Genomic DNA, 18,554 nt, shown 5'->3' on the forward strand with positions numbered 1-18,554 from the left:
TCACCAAGAGTCTTGGAGAAACAGGAAACATTCAAGTCTGGGTAGTGGAATGTTTTGTATAGAAATCCTCACTGGACTAAAGTCCTAAAAGATTTATGGGACCATACCCCCAAATTGTGTTGAGGTAACTATGAAAAGGAATGATAGCATATGCTAGCAGATGTTAGCCACTATTGTACATTTGAATCCATATGGAGACCTTTCAACTCTCACTAAGCTGGAATGGATTGATCTGTGGTAGACCCGAGCAAGCATTTCCAAGAACTTCACAATGGGAACCAACTTGGACAGCCACTGGTGTAATGCCCAGATTTCAGGTCCCCAAAGACCACCAAGGAGCCAAATCAGATGTAAGTGCACAAGAGTCTTTATTGCATGCTTGAGCCTGTGCTCAACCGTCACTGACAGAGTCAGAATTGAGAGTGTACTGACCCGTTAGTTCATAGGGTTTTATAGTAAGTCACAAGCTGATCACATACACAGCATCCAATAAAATTGTAACATTTCACCTGGTTTATTGCCTTTGTTCTGCTATCAGAAATTCACCGCCCACAGCTTGCTCAGGAATTGCCAGAGTTGTCTGGAATTGGGGCTCAGAGGGAGTTGCTGACATAGGGCCTTAACAGGATGGGATCTAAACCTGAAATGGCTATATTTTGTTCAGGCTTCACACTGAGTCTATAACGAAGAAGAAATGAAGAGGGATCTCAGTACTAAGAGGTCAGAAACTCAAGTGTAGGACTGCAAGACAGCTTCATGGTAAACGACTCCCAGATGCTTCAGAGGTCATGCTTTCTCCCCAAAACAAAGCAGTCACAACCTGTTGGCAGGCATCCTCCGTCATTATCCTGGAGAATGATAAAGAAGATAAGGTGCTCTGGAATTGTATTCTCCAGTATCCATGGAAGTTGTAGACTTCAGAATTAAGAGATCCAGGTCCCAGAACTTGTATAACAACCATAAATGAGGTGCAAAAGATGGCTATTCCCAAAAGGTATCTGATTGCCTCACTAAAAACAAGATGCCTGCCATTAATTGACCAAATGGGAGGTCACTATCCCTCGTTCAAATAGGAGCCAGTATTGGCCAAGTCCACTCAAGGAAGGGGTTTACATTACTATAGCATATACATATGACAGTAATTCCCCACAACCCTCTTCAGAGGTATCTAGGTCCATGCACCTGAGGAAGTACTTTGGGAAAGAGACAATGCTCAGACTGTATGAATAGTTAGATAGGAGGGTGTTATCTATTGTTGAATAGGCTTTAAGGACTCATGCTATGCCTATTACAAGATCAGTTAGTATAATTGCCAAGTTGATCTTGTCAATCCAATGAGTCTCTGGATCTACTAGATTGGCATCAATGGAATGTTGGGGCACACTGGCTGTCATCTTCTCTGTAGGCTTCATTAATGGAATAGTGACAAAAATAAAGAAGCCCAAGGGCATGATCCTAAAGCTTATCTGTCCACAGGACCTACAGCAGATAGTGTTTTTTGTAGAATAGTGCTCTCTATTTCCTGTTCAGTGTGTCTGAATGACATCTGCAAAAACCGGGAGTGGTAGTGGTAAAATGAGGGCAGCAAAGGGTCACAGAAATGAGTGATTTACTGCCTTGGCTGGAGGCTGCTGGCCTTGACAAGCCTGAAAAGACCTCTTGTTCAACTCTTGTCACCTCAACTTTGGACATGTCACTTAGTATCTGTGCGCTTTGAATCACGATCTATTTGATATGACAAGAAGGTAGAATGAGTATATTTTGCCAAGTACAGTAACAGACCACATGGGAGAACTCATGTCTATTGCTAGACCCATAAAGGTTCTAGATTCTAGTACAATGAAAAGTAGCAAATACTCTGCCAAGGGGAGCACAGTAGTTTTCACAGCTTTTTGCCTTTTGCATAAATGACCTAACATGGAAATAGCTTGACTGGAAATGAGGAGATAGAGCTGCGGTTACATAAAGTCAACAAAGTGGATTTCCTGGGATTTCTTGGACAAGTCTTCTCCCATGAAAGGTGACCAAGGGCAAACATGGCCTGGCAAGAGTTATCTAGCCCACATCTCTTAATTCCTTCAGGATATTTGTGTTAGATATCTGGGCAGATAACCTAGAACACACAAAGGCTGAGATGAGAGAAAGGGAGGAATAGTGGGTGTCAGAAGTACTTCAGGATATAGAAATGTAGGATGTAGAAAAGACAGCAGCTTGGGAGGAACTTGGCAGGCAAAAGGGCAGAGTGCTGACAGAAAGCCATGTATGTGATTGTGCAACTTGGGAAAGTTCATTCAGGTTTTCTCCCCAATGTTATTAGTGCCCCACCCTGTCTGTTTTAGCTTGTTCAGATAAACTTTTTCCACCCCGGCTGATAGACAGGCTGCCTGGCCCAAAGCAGGAACTTGTCAGAAAAATCACTTTATAAGAGACTGTAGTTTAATGTTTTTTATTGTCCCAAACAGGCTTTCACAAGGCTGAGTAAAAGGGTGTGCTAACTGTTGTAGACATCAGTGGATTTTCTCAGAATCCAGGTGTACGGAATGTTAGGAGAAGCCACACCTAAAGTGATAATGGGTAGTGTTGAACTCTTCACTTTGACAGAAAAAGACTTGAATTTCTACATGAGGAAGAATCATAAAGCAGAAACTTGTTGATAGTTTCATTCTTCACCAGTACTCTTGTTTAGTGAAGACACTTGGAATCCACACCTGTGCAAGGACTGAGGAGACACAGGGCAGATGGGGACATGGAAGTAGCTAGGTTAGAGCTTCAGACACACTGAAAAAGCTGTGACTGAAAGAGTACCAATTAGAATCCCATGGTTAACCCAAGGGTGCAAGGATCCAGTTGCTTGAGGGAAAAAGAGCAAGGCTGAACAAATTTCTAAGGACACAAGTCACTGAGAGATGTAGTCCCAAAGAAGCCAGCAAATTTGCAGATTTCAGGCTACCTGATGGACACAAATTTGTTTTTCCTGCAGTACTAGGCATGGCCAACAGCTGCATAGAAGGGAACCGGAGCTTTGCAGGGAACCTGCATGGAAGAAGTAGACCACAGAAGCAATGTCCATGAGTTCCTTGGTCTTGTCTGTTTCTGGACTTCAATTCTTAGTGATCTCCAATCAGATCTGACGGCGTGAATTCTTCCCTAACAGAACACAAGGTGTCATCTCTTGATTCCTGGCCACTTGGTTGTTACCTTCCTAGTCTATCTTATTCTAGTGTAGCCATTCTATTTCTATTGTTGGAGACAAATTGTAGCCTCTCATAGGCTCCTCACTTGATAATATAGCTCCTATTTCCACGTAGCATGAAATCCTTCATGGCTTTGAATTTTAGCTGAATTTTGGGCAGAACTATCTTGATCAGTGGTGAATGAGCTGGTAGGCAGATGGAGAGATCTTCGAGATCTATTCATCAATTTAGGCCAGTTTCCCCAGATAATTAAAGTTGCTTCTAAAAGGCAAGGAAAGAGGGAATAGAAAGGGCACCAGGCTTCTCACTGAGACACTATGGTAAATGTCCTCGGCAGGCCAGGATTGTTGAGCTAGTCTGCTGCAAAACTGGGCTCCCTGAGGTGTATAATGATGGCATATCCCAGAAATGGCTAAGGCTAGGCCACAGCACTGAGTCATCAGAGGCAATGTGGATATCAGTAACTGTGAAGATGCACTGATAATGCTTCTATCACTGGACATTAGCTATTAGGTAAATCACATACAAAGAATTCCTCACCATTTCCCACACAATGAGAGGAACTGTGCTCAAAAACTGTCCTTTTGGGCCCAGAATCCCAAAACGTCATACAAATGGTAACATTTTTATGCATGTGGTTAAGAACGTGGGTATCGGCATTTGGTTTGGGGGCAACCAAATTTTTAGGTCTTGCTGCTCTAGGAACACCTTCCAAGTTCGCTCACACCTAACCATGGCCTAAATAAAGTCTTAGCCAAACAAAGCACTGGGACTCTTGAGCCATTTTGTTGGGGGGCGGTGGAGAGAGAAAACTTGCTGTTCCCTGTAACATATCCGAATCTCACACGAATTCTCATGTGCTTTTGCTACGATCCCTTTGTGTCTCCCTCACTCTTTGTGCGGAACACAAATGGGGCCTGGAAGATCAACTCCATTCCCAGAGACACATGCATAGTATATGTGTTCGTGTCTTCAAGCGGGGGAAGCAGCCAAGAGGTCACTGGTGCCAGATAAGGTGAAAACCCAGCAGGGTAAGTATTAATCCTTGAAGATGGGGAATAACTTGATGTGATACCTCAAAGTCGTACTAGAATTCAAGGATGGACACAAAGTTGTTAGGGAGAGCACTTTAAGACAGAAGTAAAGGCAGCTCTGAAGGGGAAATTGTGTCTAAAGAGCATAAAGAAACTCTTCTATTCCATACCTATCAGTGAGAAAAAAAGGCAATAGAGGGGGGTTAATCTGAGTAAAGATAAAACATATGTGAAGTTCCATGGTGAAATACCTTTGTACAATTAACAGGCACTTACAGTGAATGACAGTGTTAAGTTCCATGATCAAAGGAACGAGACTGACAGAAAGCCAAAGTTAAGTAAAGCTTTATTTCGTGCCAAGCCTTGAGTTGCTGACCGGTCAGGGTCCTCTCTATGGAGGGAGTGACCTCTCCCAGCCCCACAGGCTAATTTTATAGGACAAAACCACAAACTAAACTGCAAACTGTAAGTTTACCAAACTTACATAGCTGGTAAAGGCTGATTGGTTAAAAATTGTGCAGTTATATATGTGCTTTTATTAACTGGATATCTGCACCTGGCCTGTCCTGACCTTGATACTGGGCCTTGTTACTGAAAACTGACTCGTTTTTGGAACTGTGTTGTAAGCAAGTTTTAGTCTTTTCATGGTCAGGTAAGTTTGAACTTTGAGTTTTTTTGTAAGCAAGGCCAGTTTGTACTTTTACATAGATAACAGAATGGCTGTTCAAATATGATGGAGTTACTCAGGCTAAGAACTGCCCTTACAGGAGGGGGAGTGAGCATACACAGGAGTACGAAAAGGCAGATAGTGGGGGAACGAGGGGAATTAGGGTCCCAGTATTTCTGACAGAACAATGAAACCTGTTGATGGTTTTGAGGGGGAAGGAGAGTGATGGAGTGGCTGATTTTTGATCAGGGGACCTTGTATGTACTTACGAAATGTCATGTGCAACTCCCTGTATAACTCATGTAATAAAATGTGAAAGATTCCAAGACTTTTCAGAAATGTGTTGCTCTGAGAGAAAGAGTCAAATAGAGAAAGGGAGTTGAACTCTGAAGTTGTAATTCTGTTTCTGAGGACATTGAACCTGGATGGAAGCCTTAACAAAGGGCACCTCTAGATAAGGAAGTAGGGGGAGGGGATAGGGGCTGGTGTCCCAATATACACCACGTGTTTATTTCTAATTCTATTCTTGAAGGAACCATGCTGTGGCCAGTGTGCAGGTAGTCTACTGGGAACACAGAAGAACCCAAGGATGTGCAGATGAGTTATCACTAAGGCAACTGACTGCTCATACCATGAGAACTTTAACTGAAGTGCCCAGGAGGGATGCACATCTGTCCAGAGGTTTTAATCAGGGTGTGACCCCTTTGTCGATGTGGTCTGCATTTGTGTGAGCATGCCATTGTGTGGCTAGCTGTGTGGTCAGGTCCCATGCTCCAGGACAGGATGCCAGTTGGGTTGAGACACTTATAGTTCCAGGTGCTACTTGTCTTCATAGCAATGGGATGAAGGTTCAAAGGGTTTCAGGTGAGCATCCAAATGTTTCCAGCGCAGTAAGGGGGAAAGTAACAAGTACGGTGAGCCACTGGGGAACCAACACTTTGAAGAGAAGTGCATAGTGTGGTGTCTACAAAGCTCAAGAGGGAAAGAATGGAGAAGGAAAGATGGAGGAAAAATCAAATAGACCTTCTCCGCCCCTTCAAATGAAGAGAATCATACCTGGTGACTTTGATTCTTGTGATGAGAAAAATAGCACACTAGCATTTTGCTTTCTAAGTCGAGTGATGTGGATGGAATAGCATTGGTGACTTGTTTAGAAAGTCTGACCTAGATGCTGCATTAGTATAAATACGAGAGTATTTTCACTGAAAACCTTTTTATGTCTAAAATTAGTCATGTGAGCAAAATGGTTCATTGGCTAATGTTGTACGGCATGTTTTAAGGATCTAAAACAAGGATTCAAGTTGTGTGTGTCTTGATTCTTAGTTATCCGGATAGCCCCAAGTAAGGACATTGTTTAGAGATTAAATTGTGACACTCACTGCTTTTATTCACCGGAAAATGCTTGATTCTTTGGGAAGATATCCAATCTGTCATGTTTCTATGCTCACTGGTTTTACCGATGCCGTGGTTTGGATTCGGGAGCTTGGGCTTGCTCTTGGCCAGTTTTCTACCACCTAAGCCATATCAACAGCTGTGCTTTTTACTGGTTACCTCAGTTTTATGCACTTCTCTTCCTGGACCAGCTCTTTTTTTTTTTTTTCCAGACTTCAACCTCCTGAATAGCACAGCTCAAAGATTAGAGGCATGAGCCACCAGTACCTAGATGTTCTATATTTTTAGCCAATCAATCTTAGCCAATCAATCCAAACCTGCTGGAATTATCTGTAGAAGAGTCTTTTACAGACTGATATTTTCAGTTTTCGAAAACTATATCTCAACATGAGAGACTAAATCTCAACATTAGAAACATGTCTTGCAAATCGGATTTTACCAAATTCTCTTCATGGCATCCATTTCTTTTCCAAAAGGAGCTTTTATTTTCTTATCAAACACAGAGGATTCCTCTGAGACCATCCGTTCCTACACTGTTGAGTAGATCATTTGACGTTTTTAAAGACAAATATAAATGGCATTGTACCTATAAATGGATGGTAATAACTTTGCACAACTACTGAAAGATAATTTAAAAGAATAGAGCCAACAAAAGTAAAGTGACAAATATAAAACCTACTTAAAATACAACTGTTCTATGCCTCAATGAGGTAAGAATGAGAAATATTCATAACACAGGCCTCAGCTAGTTGTAATTGCAAAGTATGATAAATGTTTAGTTAAGGCCTTGTCATCAATGGGGTAAATTCTACACATACACATCTTTTTAGCTCCATGCACAATTTTTAACTTCCTCCTGGCAACTCCCTGTTCATGAATGATGCATTGGGCAAACTGTGTCTCTGCTAGATCTGTACACTTTAGTATCAACAGTGATTACACTTACATTTTCCATGAAGGAGGTCATTTCCTGTTGAATATTGCTCACAAAAGTAATTTTAGGTGTATATCATTTTTGAAATGGAATCGGGCAGATACCACAATCTGAGACAGGGGCAAAGCATTTATACTTTTCATCCGACTGCATTTACTTTCCATCCAACTGCATGCAACCTCCCACACACTATAATTTGTTCTAAACCTCAATTCCCTAACTCTCCAGTATTTTCTGTGTATCTGCCAACAGTATCTGGTGATACAGAAGTACATTTGGTTGGGTCTTTTGTTTCCAGTATATTCTAGCAATTTATATCATGGCAGGAAGAGCCAAGTGTTTCCCCAGTGGTAAATTGATTTTTTTTATCTTTCACTTCTAAACATTTATTGCTAAGTTTAGTGAAATCTCAGAGCATTCGAGTAAAAGTCACATAATTCTAGGGAGCCCTGACAAGACTTGCCGACATTTATGTTCTGGGGTGTTTAGTATGAACTATCACCAGGATTAGCAAGACTGCAACAATGCGACAAAGGAAGACAACTGTACCTACTTGGAGAAGGAACTTAATCTACTATGAAGGGCGAAGTTTACTATGGATAATTTCAATTAATCTTTTTGCAGATTCCACGGGAGCACTGACTGGCTTTGCAGCTATTGGAAAGCTAAATTAGGAATGGAAACCATCCATTTTGCCATTCTTACTCTTGTTTGCTTTAGTTGCACAAATCTGTCTTTGCATTCTAGTAATCTTTCCATCCCCAGTCTGTGAGTCTGCAGCTGGGCTTGAAGAGGGTCTTGGCCACTGTTTCTGGGTCAAAAACTGATTATGTCTTGTTTCCCTTGTGACCATTTGGTATACAAGTCAGAAAGGATTGGATGTCTTCATCGGAAGTTACCAACACTAAATGGATGTACCCTGACAGATTTTATTAGGGGTAAATTGAGAATATCTACTTTAAACTGAAGTCCACTGTATTAGGAATTCATTTGAAGAGCTTGTTTGGGGGAAGTTAGGGTAACAAAAAATGCAAATTTTTGTCACTATTTTCACTAGATGAAGGAAACGTGAATATTGTAGTAGGATGAGGGGAAGGGACCACTAAGAAAAGTTGAAGGGATAAGAGGAATATAAACATAATGTATTTCAAGAAGTAAAAGGTATCTGGCAAGACCAGGGAAGAATTAGCCATGTAAAAACAAATGAGATCCAACACCCCTTTATTTTAAACGCTCTGGAGAAACTATTATACTGAGGAATGTTCCATGGATTCCTAAAGTCTGTGTATGACAAATCCACAGCTAGTAGTATACTTAATGGCAAAAAACTAAAGCCAGTCCCTCTAAAAATCAGGAACAAGACAAGGATGCCCACTCTTTCCACTCCTCTTTAACATAGTATTAGAATTCTTAGCCAGAGCAATAAGGCAAGAAGCAAGCATAAAAGGGATCCAAATAGGGAAAGAGGAAGTAAACCTTTCCCTCTTTGCAGATGACATGATTCTGTACTTAAAGAATCCTATAGACTCCACTCCTATAGACTCCACTCCCAAGCTCCTTGAGCTGATTCAAAACTTTGGAAAGGTAGCAGGGTATAAAATTAACTCTTAAAAATCAACTGCCTTCCTCTATGCCAACAGAGGAATGAGGCAACAATCAGGAAAGCAACTCCTTTTGCAATAGCCTCAAAGAAAATAAAGTACCTAGGAATTAACTAAGAATGTAAAGGACCTTTTTGATGAAAACTTTAAAACCCTGAAAAAGGAAATTAAAGCAGAACTGAGGAAATGGAAAAACCTCCCATGCTCCTGGATTGGAAGAATCCACATCGTGACAATGACAATCTTGCCAAAGGCTATCTACAAATTCAATGCAATACCCATCAATATCCCAATGTCATTCTTTAAAGAAATGGAACCAACCTAGATGTCCCTCAGTTGATGAGTGGACCAACAAGATGTATTTGTACACAATGGAATTCTATGCTGCTGTCAGAAAGAATGACATTGCCCCATTTGTTAGGAAATGGAAAGACTTACAAAAAAAATCATATTAAGTGAAGTAAGCCAGACTCAAAGGAGCTTAGGCTCAATGGTTTCCCTCATTGTCATAATCAGTAGAAACCTTGGGCTCTCCTAGCAGAGATTTGCAATAGAGCAAAACCTTGATACAAAAGGCCATATAGTATGACGCTAAATGAAAGGATCTCTAGGATATAGAAACATAAGCCATGTAATGAATGATTGTTGTCCTTAAGGTACTATGTTATCTCTTTTGCTGTCCCTTCGTTATCTCATATTGTTACAGTATCTCACTTTGTTACCTGATATATCAGATATATTTGTATTTGGTTATTTGAAATTGGACAGGGAAGGGGGGAAAACAAGATGAGGGTGGGGGTGGGGGGGAGGGAAATGGGGACCAAGACATGTGAAAGGGTATCAATGTCAATGTATGTGAATTAATGCACCATCTATCTGGCAAATATCATGTAACCCTTCTATTAATTACAATAAAAATATATGAAAAAAAGAAATAGAGGCAATCCAAAATTTCATATGGAATAATAAAAGACCCCGTATAGCAAAAACAATTCTCAGCAGAAAGAACAGCGCAGGAGGAATTTCAATACCAAACGTTAGACTCTGTTACAGACCTATAATAATCAAAACAGCTTGGTACTGGCACAAGAACAGGCCTGAAGACCAATGGAATAGAACTGAGAACCCAGATATTAAGCCACAGACCTATGGCCACCTAATCTTTGATAAGGGAGCCAAGAAAATAGAATGGAAGAAAGACAGCCTCTTCAACAAATGGTGCTGGCAGAACTGGTTAAGCACCTGCAGAAAACTAAAGTTGGATCCTTCTTTGTCACCCTGCGGTAGAATTAACTCCAAATGGATCAAAGACCTCAAGGTAAAAACCGACACACTGAAAACTTTACAAGAAGGAATAGGAGATACACTAGGTCTCCTTGGCACAGGTCGAAACTTTAATGCAGTCCCACTTATCCAGCCTTTCTCTGATTTGTTGTGATTCTTGGTCCTTAAACTGCAGAGCTTTTGTATGGCAAAGGACATAGCTAGTAAATAGGAAGCCTACAGAATGAGAGAAGATCTTCACTAACCATACAATGGACAAAGGCCTCATATCTAAAATATACCAACAGCTCAAAAAATTGAATCCCTCCAAAACTAACCTCCAAAGTAACAACCATCCCATTAAAAGATGGGCCAAAGCCTTAAAGAGTCTTCCCTGAAGAAATAAGAATGGCCTATAGACACATGAAGAAATGCTCGACATCTATGGCCATAAAAGAAATGCAAATCAAAACAACTCTAAGATTTCATCTCACTCCAGTTAGAATGGCCAGGATCAAGAAATCTAACAGATGCTGGAGGGGATGTGGCAAGGAGGGATCACTACTACACTGTTGGTGGGAGTGCAAACTCGTTCAACCACTATGGAAAGCAGTATGGCAGTTCCTCAAAAGGCTAAACATAGAACTCCCCTATGACCCAGCAATTCCACTACTTGGCATTTACCCAATTATCCAGAAAAGGGACATGCTAAAGCCACTAGCATAACAATGTTCATTGCAGCACTATTTACCATAGCAAAGATATGGAACCAACCCAGATGTCCCTCAGTTGATGAGTGGATCAACAAGATGTGGTATTTGTACACAATGAAATTCTATGCTGCTGTCAGAAAGAATGACATCGCCCCATTTGTAAGGAAATGGAAATACTTAGAAAAGATCATATTAAGTGAAGTAAGCCAGACTCAATGGAACATAGGCCCAATAGTCTCCCTCATTTGTCATAATCAGTAGAAACCTTGGGCTCTCCTAGCAGAGATTTACAATAGAACAAAATCTATCCTGGAGGTCCTTACAATAGAACAAAATCTATCCTGGAGGTCCTTACATTTAGTGTCATAAAGAAACAAAAGCCATATAATGAGTGATTGTTGTCCTTAATGTACTATGTTATCTCTCATCTCTCTTGCTATCCCTTGGTTATATCATATTGTTACAATATTTCACCTTGTTATCTGATATATTTTATATGTGCTTCATTGGTTATTTGAAATTGGATAGGGAAGGGGGAAATCAAAGAGCGGGGGGAGAGGGAAGGAAATGGGCACCATGTCATGAGAAAGGGTATCAATGTTTGTGAAGTAATACACCTTCTATCTGGTGAATATAATGTAACCCTTCTATTAACTACAATAAAAAATAAATTTAAAAAAATGAACTAAAAATGGATGGTGTGGTACACTCTGAAGTGATGCTAGGGAAGAGGAGGGAGAATTGCATCCACCCTTGGGCCCGTGGCTTATTGTCTTGCAGAAGCAATTCTTTTTTTGTAAGGCTCACAAGGTTTAACAATGGAAAAAATGAGCACGTAGTTCACGGGGAATAGGCTTGATAAATGAGGCACACGAACCACATAGTGAATTCCAAAATTAGTCACTGTGTCAGTAGAATCAGGCCTGTGGAGAGTGAAGTCGGGTTAAACGCTGAGATGCCATCGTGCAAGGAGTTCTTAGGGAGGATGGTGGCTGACCTAGCCAGGAGCCTTGATGTTGCATGGTGATCCAAGTGTCAGCATCTGGAATTGCTGAAAGCCTCACAGGATAATGGTCCTTCTCCTGGTCTCGGCACCCAAACTAGCATCTCGCCTTCCAAGCCAACGTAGAAACTCCACAACAAGAGAAATGAGAGAATCCACATGCCATAGCGTATTTCGGTGCAGCAATTCAGAATAGCCAGTAAATAGATGAGGATAGAGTCCTGATGAAAGAACCTGGACCGTCTGAAGGAAGGTAGGGAATCATGAGGTAGGCGTGTCCATCACACATGCCACGAGGCATGTGAGCATCTGGGCTGACACATGGAGGCCACAAAGGCGCCATGACAGTCATGTGCAGACAGTGTGAGACTGTCCCTCCCCTCTTCCCAAGCACTGTCAAGGAAAATTCCACGTGGATGCTAAATGGTGCAGCTCTAAGTGAGGCGATTAAACAGTTCAGTGACAGAGCGCCTTTCCAGGGAAAAAAGCCACAGGAGGTTCCCGGGACATGCCTGAGTGAGTCGGAACAGGTTTCTAGTGAAGGAAACTGGCAGACAGCATGGAGAGTGTGAGCATATCTTCTCCCAGGAGAAGCATGGCCCGCGTGCTTTAAGGAAACATTATCTGCTATAGGAAAGGGGTCTACATGCCTCAGGCCAAAGCTGAGGAGTTACTGGATTGAGTCAATCCTGAAAAACAGGCAATAAATAACATTTGTAGACATGACTGATCGCACCGAGGCCCTCGTCTATAGCTTTGCATTTCTTCTAGATTGTCATCCTTCCCAAGCGAAAGAAATAGAGGACTTCTAGTCTCTTGCTAGGATAGAGCTTGAGAAGTAGGGTGTTCATATAGAGATGAATACCTAGAGAAAGAGGAAGTGGGGTGACTTGGACAGAATAGGAAATGTGACTATAATGCAGACCCACTAAAATGTCAGCCCTGTGGAAGAACTGTCTATGCTAGTTCATTCCCCACTTGTCACCGATCACACTGACCCAGGAGGTATAGCCAGAAGCCTGTCTTTGATGCAGGACTGGATACCTCCTCTCCGTACCTCAAACATCCCGCTGGCTGGAGCTGTTCTTTAGCAGATGAATGCTGACTCTAAATGATAGAAGAGGAAGAGCCCATGAGGCCATGATGAGGGAATATGGATGTTGGTCCTACATGAGATAATGAGGTGCTGGGATAGGTCCCAGTATTGCCTGCTAATTCTAGGTCCAGTGTTGAAATACAACTGGACCTTGTGTCCCAGCTCACAGCAGATAAGAGAACAAGTATACCTAAAGAAGGCTAATTCTCCCACTTGGGGTTAATATTTCCACATGGGTATTTGGTGTGGTTTGAATGCTGTGGGCTCATGCAAGGAGGGTCAACAATAGTTGTGCAATAGATAGTAAAGCAAGGTGGCAGTAGAAAAAGGTGGGGGGGGGAGGGTGTTCACTGTACCCTGGGTCCAGTCCCCAAACAGAAGGCAGCCTTTAGAGGACAAAATCTTAGAGCATAGCCATCTAGAAATCTAAACATGACCTATGACTGGAGGAGACTCATACCAATGCCATATATATTATATTACATGTTATAATTATATATATATATATTATCTCAGCCTTCTGAGGCAGAGTAGAACAGAAAGATCATGGGCCCAGACACACTGGAAAGGGAATTTGGAAGAACTCTATCAGATCTTCCTTTCCCAGACACAACTCAAAACCTCTTTCCAAAGGTGGACTGAGAAGTTTGTTTTTATGTGCTTTAAAAATGTTACCTATTGCTGTGTCACCAATTGTTTCAGGATGCTAAATGTGTAGATCTGCATGTCCAGAATTGAGCATAGCTGAACTTGATTCTGGCTGAGAGTATATGAGAAAGCTGCAGTCATTGAAGACTTGATGAGTAGGGGTGGAAGATTGGCTTCAAGATGGATAATCCACACCTTTCTGGGTATGATACAGTCTTGATTTGCTCATCGATTGTCACTGGCCACTCTGAACTATTCAGCTCTTCTGTAGGGGTGGGTATATGGCAGAGACCATATGGCCCTCAAGTCTTGAAATATTTAGGATCTAGCACGGTATTGAGAAATTTGCCAATCTCTGATACACTTACAGAATGTAAGTTCCAGAGGGGATGGGGAGTCCTTTAGCATCTGCATGTGTAGCTAACGATGTATGCTAGGGTGAACAGACCTCTTCAAATGCCCATAGCCTGAGCTGAGCGCATCCCTGTACATTGATAGAGCCAGAGTCTTCTCACACAGCTGGAAGATTCCAAAGCTCTGGAGTCCAGATGCCTTCGTGCAGTGCCAGTGTACTTCAGGTGATAAGTACATTTCTCACATGGAAAGAAATCAAGTAACACAGCATGAGTGGTCTGCCCACCTCCATTCACATGTATCCCTCTTACAGCCAGAGATGCCACCATTGCAGTTAAGCTTTGGCATTCTGGAATGTGTCAGAGAAAGCCCTCAGCCACGGGCAGAAGGCTGCTCCCACACATGGGAAGACTCAAGGTCTAAGATGTCAATGGGTAGACATCCCTGATGCTTTGCCTCTGATAGTGTGTCAGGGGACACACCTGGCATTCTTGGAGTCCCTCGTTAAAGGTGTGTTCTCGTGTTCCACCTTGATGCTGAACTTGACTGTATACAATGGGAGATTATCTGCCTGCCTGCCTCACTTTTCCCCTCCCTTACCAGGATTTTCCTGAGATTACCTTCCAAATGAACACTGTGGTTCTCAAGTATTTTTGTCTTAGCTGTGTGTTGACAGAAGGAAATTAAGAGCCTGGGCTTTTCAACTTGATGACAGCCTAGAAAAGCCCTTGGTTTGGCTCAGCTGATTGTCATAGCTGACTTTTTACTACTTCACCTGACGGATATTTTTGCCCAGTTTTGCATCTCTATTGTAGGATATCAGGGATATGGCATTTCTAATTAGACTAATGAGAAATCCCCAAGGGCCTATCTAAGCTGAACCCTCAGCGCCTACCCTCTTCCCAGGACAGAAGCCTCGGCCCCTCATCTGTGGTATGCATGTAACCTTGGGAATCTGTCAGAAGTATTGCCCAGTGGGTGATTAAGTGGGTCAGGAAGAAGACAAATGCAAGAAAATGACCTCAGTTTCTACCTCACCAAGGAGTCTTGAGTGGGGCTGAAAGACAACTTGATCTTCCAAATCTGATTGCTTTTCCACATATGCCAAATGTGTTCTCCCTTCTGAAGAATAAGAGGGGGCATTCCAAAGGCAGATGAGATTTTTAAGCCAATTAGGATAAAAGAACAGATCTGGAATGTGATGTAGCTTGACTGAAGGATTGAATTGTGGGACTCTTCTCCATCACCATACTGTCCCCCTCAATAGAGAAATGAACACCCTATCACAGTGGCTGAGCACAGCCACGGTGAGAAAGGTATTGGGAGCTAATGGACTCCCCTGGTTGGCAAGGTCACATTAATTAGGGAAGCAGGCTAACACTTTTCAGAGGTGGATAAGGTGACAGAATTCTAAACAGAATATGGTCTAAAGAGGATTTCTAGAGGTAGAGACTGCTAAGCAAGATGGAACCAGAGAAGTCTGAGGCATGAAGATAGACTCTGTTTAGCTCATGCACATGCACCCGCACATGCACCCGCACACGCACTGAGGCGAAGACTAACCACATGGTCAAATGTTGTGGAGCTTTCCACTTGGCCTTGGATTTAAATTTGGCCCAACCTCTTGCAAGTTGAGAGGAGCACTTGGGCAATTCTGATTTCTAACTTCAATCATCCACTTTCTAATCTGCAACCCAATTCATAACTGCCTCCAAAGGGCATGAAGAGGATGGCAAAAGGCAACATGGCTAGGCTATTAAGCAGATAGCAAATGGTCGGCCTGGCACACATGATGGTTATGCCATGCTTGAAGGCCATATTTGTGAAAGAGGTAGGATGGTTAGGCACCATGGCCCAGATGGAAGTCGTAGAAGCAGATGCCCTAGGCATTAGGGGACTGGATGAATGGTAGAATGCCTTCAGGCAGTTGGACCTCCTCTACCAGACACTTTGAGCTGTGGCTGATACAGGCTCACCCCCTGGCTAGGTTATTTCTAAAAGGTGTTGAACAGCTGTGGGCTGTCTGGGAAAACATCTTTCACCCCCCTGAGTGGTGTGTTAATCTTGCTTTTTCTCAGACCAACTAGGATTTGAGTAGACTGTTCAGATCAAAACACTCAAATTTTGTTTAAGCCTTTCCCGTTTAAAGACCTTTGTTGCATCCCATAGTCTAATCAGGGAATTTCATTAGAAGAAGCAAGGTAGCTAATAGGTATGAAAAGTGTGTTGACCTCTCCTTTTAAGTCTAAGAGAAACCAAATTACCTTCTAGGGAATTTGTTAGATATTGTGATTCTGTATACAGCTGTGCCCACCTTGAACCTGTGCAAATTAAATCAAATGCGCCTGTTATCTAATATATTGAATTTATTTGTATTTGGATATTTGAAATTTGATAGGGAAGGGGGGAAAACCAAGACGGGTGGGGGGTGTGGGGGGGAGGGAAACGGGTACCAAGACATGTGAAAGGGTATCAATGTATGTGAATTAACGCACCTTCTATCTGGCAAATATCATGTAACCCTTTTACTAATTACAATAAAAAAAAATAAATCAAATGCGCCAGGAGAGAGCTTACTCTTTTCACTTGCACCAGAGGAGGATCCTCAAGCTAGAGGATTAGTAATAAGGTGCTGGATTTGTATATATTCAATTGAAAGTGACGAGTGGAAACCAGTTTCCAACTGGATATAAAATGAGAATTACATGGACAGGAGTTTAGCCTAGCAGAAGTGCTTGACCAGCATGCACGAAGACCCGGGTTCAATTCCTTGGTACCACATATATAGAAAAAAGCCTGAAGTGGTGCTGAGGCTCAAGTGGTAGAGTTCTAGCCTTGAGAAAGTCCAAGGACAGTGCTCAGGCCCTGAGCTCAAGCCCAGGACTGGCAAAAAAAAAATTACTCTGAGGATTTCTAGAATTGCTGGGTGAGACTTGGGAAACTTAAACACATGCAAGTCCTATAGATTGCCAATTTGCCAAAGATCTTTGTCTTCATGGGTTCACCCTTGTAGGTCTTCTACTCATCAATATTTTACTTGGTGGCATCTCACGGAATTCCTTTAAAAGGCCTCTTGTTTCCCAACAACCTGAGTTTCCGGGGTGACCTTCTATGGTCAGTATCACATCTCTATTTAGAAGTTTTCCTAAAGTTGTAGGACAATGAATGGTCAAACCATAGCCCTAAGGTAGGTGGCATCTAAAAATCTTTAAAAAATTTTTAAAACTATCTGTAATTGTTCACACTTCCCTTGTACAAAATGGGATATGGATCCAATGCCTCTTGACATGTCACTTCCACATCCCACCCGCTTTGTGCTTCTCAATTGTGTGGTCTATGCAATGCATTATTGACTAGGCTTTCTCCAAGCTGCCATTAACCAGAGACTGAGCATTAGAATCTCATCTCCCTTTGCTTGTCTGTTTCCCTCCATCCTCCATCTGTCTCTGCCTCTGTACACACATAGCTCTGCATGTGATTCTGAGATCTGTCTCCATGTCTGTGTCTATCTGTATCTGTTTCTATCTGGGAATTTGTCTCTTTACTCTTCCCCCATTCCTCCCATCTCTCACCTGAATGACATCATTCTGAGGCATTTTTTTTGTACCATATTCCAGGTCTTCACAAAGAATTGTTTCAGGTGCCCTTGGCCTCTGGCTTTATTGCTTTCCTTTCCGTCCCCTCCTAAACCTTCTGTGTATTGATTCCCATGCTTCCACTAGCTCTGTACCTCCCAACTAAACTCTTTGCGTTAAATCTTTTCTAAGGAAAGGTAACGAGGTTTTCTCTTCCTTTCGAGAGCACTGTCCTATTTGTAGACCTTCCTACCTCTCCTTAGAAGCCTTCTTGGACAGTCCCTTGGGTCTGTTTTTCTTGCTTGATGGATTACTCATCTTTAAACTCACTGTTTCCCCTCATCCCTCCAGTAAGCCCTGCCCTCCCTTGAAGGAGGCAGTAGCATCTTGGCATAGGGCTTCTTACCAAAATGCCTTGTATCTACTGATAAGACTATTAATAGAAGTTTCCAGAAATGTACTTTGTTTAAACTGTTCATTCTACCTGTCCCCAACCCCAAACTAAATGATAAAACCACTTGGTTTGAACCCGTAAGACTCATGATCTGTTTCCATCTCGGCAGAAGTGAAGAACAAGAGGGAAGTCATGTTTTCTTCTGGGTAGGGAAAAGGTGGAAGTTCAAAGAAAATAACCTCATGCTGTTCACAGCTCTTCCGATGAGGACTGGGTTTATCCATGTGTCTAGGTAACATTGATCCTCTATATTTGCCTCCTTCCTTACCCCTTTTCTAGGTTCCTGGGGACCTTTGGGAAGTCATTACTACCTTACTGATTCTGAAGGAGATAGTCCTTGCTTCCTGAGTGACGTAAGGGACCTGGGTTGGGGGTAGAAGGCTCTTTGCAAGTCTCGAGAATTGGCCTTAGGGTCTGGGTACTGTTTATAAGCCTCTTTGTGTCAAGCTAATGCTCTACCAGTTGAGCCATAACTCCACTAGCCACCTTCGCTGAGTAGTTTATTGGAGGTGAGTTTCATACACTTTGCTGCCTGGGCTGGCTTCAGAGTGATCTTCAGATCGCAGCTTAAGTAGGTACGATGACAAACATGAGCCACTGCCACTGGCCTAACAAGCCTGTTTCAG

The sequence above is a fragment of the Megascapheus bottae genome, chromosome 22 (genome assembly GCF_031878675.1).
Source record: "Megascapheus bottae isolate mThoBot1 chromosome 22, mThoBot2.hap1, whole genome shotgun sequence".
Taxonomy (NCBI): domain Eukaryota; kingdom Metazoa; phylum Chordata; class Mammalia; order Rodentia; family Geomyidae; genus Megascapheus; species Megascapheus bottae.